The sequence below is a fragment of the Sciurus carolinensis genome, chromosome X (assembly GCF_902686445.1).
Source record: "Sciurus carolinensis chromosome X, mSciCar1.2, whole genome shotgun sequence".
NCBI lineage: Eukaryota > Metazoa > Chordata > Mammalia > Rodentia > Sciuridae > Sciurus > Sciurus carolinensis.
The window spans coordinates 82,562,428-82,568,427 of NC_062232.1; the positions used below are offsets into that span (position 1 = coordinate 82,562,428).

The 6,000-nt window shown below is 35.4% G+C and overlaps 1 non-coding gene across 1 annotated transcript; it reads left to right on the forward strand.

Annotated features, from left to right (window-relative positions):
* Window positions 1-4,895: 4,895 nt before the first annotated feature.
* LOC124972804 (U6 spliceosomal RNA) lies at window positions 4,896-5,003 on the forward strand. Its single transcript, XR_007106578.1, has one exon. It is a non-coding gene; the product is annotated as a U6 spliceosomal RNA (small nuclear RNA).
* Window positions 5,004-6,000: the final 997 nt, after the last annotated feature.

The window sequence follows — 6,000 nt, forward strand, 5'->3', positions numbered from 1 at the left end:
GTAAGAAGTTTAGATGTGTTTCATTATATGTCATCATTGAAAAATGATCAATCCCACCTGAGAGTCACATTTCTACCCTACAACAGAATTGGTCTTTGTCTTTTAAAGCTATCCAACTAGGAGGATACGATTTCCATAGTAAAAGAGAGAAAATATCATCTCAGAATTTTTTGTAATACAAAGTTTAAGATCAATAGACTGACTGTGCTCCCTACTGGTAAAATCAAGAGCTACAGCCAGTATCAAAAATGTACTTGGCAAATACCTTATAGAACTAAGAATTAAACTTTTCTTTACCATGTCCAGAAGTAGAATATCTTGTAATCCAACTTCAAAAATTACACAAAAAATGTATCCCTTAGCTTGAGAGCAAAAGCAAATAAAGTTAGAGGAGCTCCAGGATCAAGCTGATTTTGGTTTCAAAAAATAGTGCCATTTGACATTATTGTCTGTATTACTAGCTACTTGTGCTGTGGCCAAACCATACCTAAATATTTCCTGGTCTGCTGGTTCTCACTTGGTAGTATATATCAGAAGTTCCTGGGGCACCTGTTAAAAATATACAGTCTTACTAGGAAAGGTGGCACATGCCTATAATCCCAGTAACTCAAAGGCTGAGGAAGGAGGATTGCAAGTTTGAAGCCGAACTTGGCAGCTTAGAGAGACCCTGTCTGAAAATAAAAAGTAAGAAGGACTGTGGATGTAGTTCAGTGATAAATCACCCCTGGGTTCAATCCCCAGTACCAAAAAAAACTCTACAGTCTTGTTTCCATAGTCTAGGAATTCTGATTCAGCAGCTTTGGAAGGAAGCTCTGGAATTTGCATTTTATTAATTTTTCCCTCCCCTGGCGATTCTGATGCAAGTAGCCCAAGGATACATTCGGAATAACATTGGTATGTTTTATAAAACATGCTGATAGTATAGACAGAACAATTAATATTATGTAAGCAACACCATTGTCAGAACTATGATCTCCTTGGTGGGACTACGTGAAAGCCTATGGTTTCCTTGCTTTCATCCTTGCCAGCCCTCTACCTCCACCTGCTCTTACTGGTTCCTGTTCATTATGTGAGCAAAGGAGGGCATTTTAAATGAGTAATAATAATGGTTAAATTTTATTGAGTGCTTCCTATTGACCTAATATCGAGTGTTTTTCTTGTATTAACTAATTTAATCCTTATAGCAATCCCATAGATAAGAGGAGAACTATAATTAATCCTATTTTATAAATGAAAAAACAGAGATATTGTTCAAGGTCATATGCTCTGATAAGTGGCAGAGCCAGGACACCAGAACAGGTTGTCTGATTCCAGAGTCCACAGGTACAACTGCTATACTATAGTAACTGTCTACATTTCAAAGGGAAAATAATAGTGATTTTTTGTTCTTGGTGATTATATGATTTTCACTAAATAAGGTACAAAATTATTGTAAGAATTTTTTAAAAATCTAAAAATATAATCCTTCATTAGTGGCTTTCCTAACCAAATTCAGTTTCCCTGAAGAATTCATGATCATGGTAAAAACCACTACAGTGCTTTTATCATGCTTTGTGTTTCCTACTAATTGATTGTCTCACTTGAGAATTGGAAACTGAGACATTAATGCAACTTTTCCAAGGTCACCAAGGAGTCTATGGTGACAGCATAGTAAGACCACTATTTATCTTCCATGCTGCCTGTCCGCCACTCCCCACCTCCAAGTCCCTGTGTGCTACCCATTCAATGCGTTTGCATACTAGCTTGATTTGAGTAACATAATATCCATATAGCCTGGGAATGGCCATGTATGAAGGATATGAAAGAATAAGCTATGTGTTTAGCAAACTTGGCATGGTTTTTGGAAATGATGCTAGTGCCCAAAAGACAACAAACATAATTGAAGACATCAGCTTAAACAAGGAAGGTGTTTTCTTTACAGATGTCATAATAAACTCCCTTTGAACTTTACCTGGCATTTAGGTATGTCAGATCTTAAATGGCAGAACTTCAGTTACTTTTCTGACTTTTTTAACCTGCTTTTCAACATCATTATTTTCTCTTTTATAGCAATCTGGACACAATAGTTTTTTTCTCATGTTTTCTACAAAAAAAATTAATGAGCCCAAGGTATGTGCAATACATTCTAGTTGCAACTGTGAAAGAAAAAGGTCACTAGTTGCTAGCTAAAATGTTCATGGATAATGGTAAATTCCATTTTATCAGAGATCCAGAGCAATTTATAAGAGGGCACTGCATTTTAGTCATAGCTAAATAAATTAGATTGCACCCCACTCTGAAATACTACATAAGATTGGCATGACCTAGTATAAAAAAAATCTTTACAGGGGGGTTAGAAGCTGCAAAATAGCTTATAAAATATAATAATAACTAAACAGGTGGGATTTCTGGAAAGGCAAAGTGAGGACCTCTATAAATCACTTCTCCATAGAAGCAAGAAAAATACATATAAAATTATTAAAGCTAACATTCTTGGAAATCTGGAAATTAACAAAAGACCTAAAGCAATCGGTAAAACACGTATTAAAGAAAAACTACTGATCTTCTATAAGATCACTTTAGGGCATTTTTGGCCTATTTCCTTGTTCTCCTCAGTTCCACAGTCATCTTAATAGCAAGCAGACCCACAATCATAGTAGCTATGAAAAACAGCAGCCTTACAGCCACCAGAGCTGGCTGACTGGGTTTGAAACTCCTCGAAAAGTCCCATCCCCAGAGTATTGTCACTATTTGACCTGTCTCATAATTCCCCGGGAAAACCACATTTATAGAGCTTTTTAATTATTTGACCTGACTCAGAGCTTTCTGCATGAGAAAACTCCATCTCATGCAAATGTAGTGCATTTGTCAAAAACAATCGGCTGCAATTGTTTAATATGACAGCTACCTGAATTAATCAAAAAATTAAAAGAAAGATCTAGATGTCCATAGTGGGCTCTAAAGAGCTCTAATATGTTTCTAGGGATTTAGAAAGTTACATGCATGTGCAGAGCTGTGTACATGCCCATGAAAGATCTGAAACCATTAATCTCCCATCTCTGGCTAATCTTCAAGCCAAAGTGAAGGTTGAGAAGGGGTTGTAAACTTCCTGTCTGAATGTCAAAGTTGTGCCCCAAATGGCATAGAGCCCCCTCATCACTGGCAAAGGGTAAAAAAATTGTTTTGAGACATTTAAGGAAATATGTGACAAATAATAAGCTTATCATTAAACTAAATGATCAGAGACTTACATTGCCTCATACCATAGGCAATATAAACCTTATAGAATTAATCCTGAAAAGTCACTAAACGAAAGAACAAAAAATTAACAAACAAATCAACAACAGCAGAAAATCTGGGGGGTGCCTTAGGTGTCAACTTACACTATCTATAATTTCCAGTTTATTTTATTTTTTTTTTTATTTTTTTTTTCATTTTTTTTTTTTACATTTACATAGGGTAATGATGTTTATTTTATTTTTCCCCTCCCCCCACCCCTCCCACCCCTCTTTTCCCTCTACACAGTCCTTCTTTCCTTCATTCTTGCCGCTCTCCTTAGCCTAACTCTAAACCTAACCCTAAACCTAATGCTAGCCCCTCCCACCCCCCATTATATGTCCTCATCCGCTTATCAGCGAGATCATTCATCCTTTAGTTTTTTGAGATTGGCTTATCTCACTTAGCATGATATTCTCCAATTTCGACCATTTGCCTACAAATGCCATAATTTTATCATTCTTCATTGCGGAGTAATATTCCATTGTATAAATATGCCACAGTTTCTTTATCCATTCATCAACTGAAGGGCATCTAGGTTGGTTCCACAATCTGGCTATGGTGAATTGAGCAGCAATGAACATTGATGTGGCTGTATCTCTGTAGTATGCTGATTATAATTTCCAGTTTTTATCAAAAAATTATAAGACAAACAAAGACACTAGGAAGTATGACCCATATACAAGTTAGGGAGATCGGTCAATAGAAACTCTCTAAAGTAGCTCAGGCACAGATTTATTAAGCAATGACTCAAAGCAGCTTTATAAATATGTTCAATAAACTAAAGGAAATCATGTCTGAAGAATTAAAGAAAAATTTGATGGTGAAATCTCACCAAATAACAGAATATCAATAAAATATAGAAATTTTAAAAGATTCAAATTGAAATTATAGCATTGAAAAGTACAATATTGAAATGAAGACTTCAATAGCAGAGTTCAACAGTAGATCTGAGCTGACAAAAGAAGCAGAGGACCCAAAGACAGGTCATGTTAGATAATCCAGTTTGAGTAACAGAAAGTAAAAAGAATGGCTGGGCATGCATGCCTATAATCTCAGAAATTTGGGAGTCTGAGACAAGAGAACCACAAGTTCAGCCTTGGCAACAGAGCAACTTAGCAAAATCCTCTCTTGAACTAAAAAACAAAAAGGACTGGGGATGTAGCTCAGTAACAAAGTACCCCTGGGTTCGATCCCCAGTATAAAAAGAAAAAAAGAATGAAGAAAAATGAACAGAACCCCAGAGACCTGTAGGATACCATCAAGAATACCAATGTACATATAATGGGAGTTCCAGAAATGCAAGAGAAAGGGTAATGAACAAGAAAGAATATTTGATCAAATAATAACCAAAAACTTCACAAATTTCATGAAGAACTTTGATCTACATATTCCAAAAGCTTGACAAACACCAAATAGGATGAATAAAAGAATATCTTTGCCCTGACAGATCATAGTCAAACTGTTGAAAGACAAAAACAAAGACTCTTTAAAGAAAGAGGGAAGTAATTTATCAGATAGAAGATATCCTCAGTAAGATTAACAGTAGAACTGTCATCAGAAACCATGGAGGCCAGAGTTGATTGAGATGACATACTCAAAGTGCTGAAAGGAAAAAAATCATCAATCAAGAATTCCTAGTGCTCACTTCAACAGCACATATATTACAATTTGAACTATACAGAGAAGATTAGCATGGCCCCTGCGGCAAAGCTGACATGCAAATTCATGAAGCATTCCATATTTTTTAAAGAACCCAAAAAACTTAAAACCAAAACACCAAATAACTCAATCAATAAATGGGCTAAGGAACTGAACAGACACTTCACGGAAGAAGAAATACAATTGATCAATAAATATATGAAAAAATGTTCAAAATCTCTAGCAGAGAAATGCAAATCAAAACTAAGATTTCATCTCTAATCAGAATGACAATTATCAAGAATACAAGCAACAATAAATGTTGGCAAGGGTGTGGGGAAAAAGGTACAATCATACATCGCTGGTGGGAATGCAAAATGGTGCAAACATTATGGAAAGCAGTCTGGAGATTCCTCAGGAAACTTGGAAAGGAACCATCATTTAAACCAGTTATCCCACTCTTCGGTTTATACCCAAGGACTTAAAGTCAACACACTACAGTGACACAGCCACATCCATGTTTATAGCAGCTCAATTCACAATAGCTAAGCTATGGAACCAAACTAGGTGCCCTTCAACAGATGAATGGATAAAGAAAATGTGAATTCCATCATATACATATATATGATGGGATATTACTCAGTCATAAAGAATGAAATTCTGGCATTTGCTGGTAAACGGATGGAGTTAGAGAATATCATACTAAGTGAAATAAGCCAAACCCAAAAACCAAAAGCCGAATGTTTTCTCTGATATGAAGAAGTTAATTCACAATAAGGGGGGATAGGGGAGAATAGTTATTTATATTAGGTAGAAGGGAGTGAAGGGAGGGGAAGGAATGATAGTAGAGTGAAACAGACATTATTACCTCATGTACATGTACATGACTGATGTGATTCTGCAATATGTATAATCAGAAAAATGAGAGATTACACTCTATTTATGTATGATCTATCAAAATGTATAAATGCATTCTACTGTTATGTACAACTAATTAAAACAAAATTTTAAAATTTTTAAAAATTTAACACATATTTGCAATGTGAAAAAAAATTCCTATTTTTGACAAAACTACCTTTCAAAACTGAAAGACATTAACACATT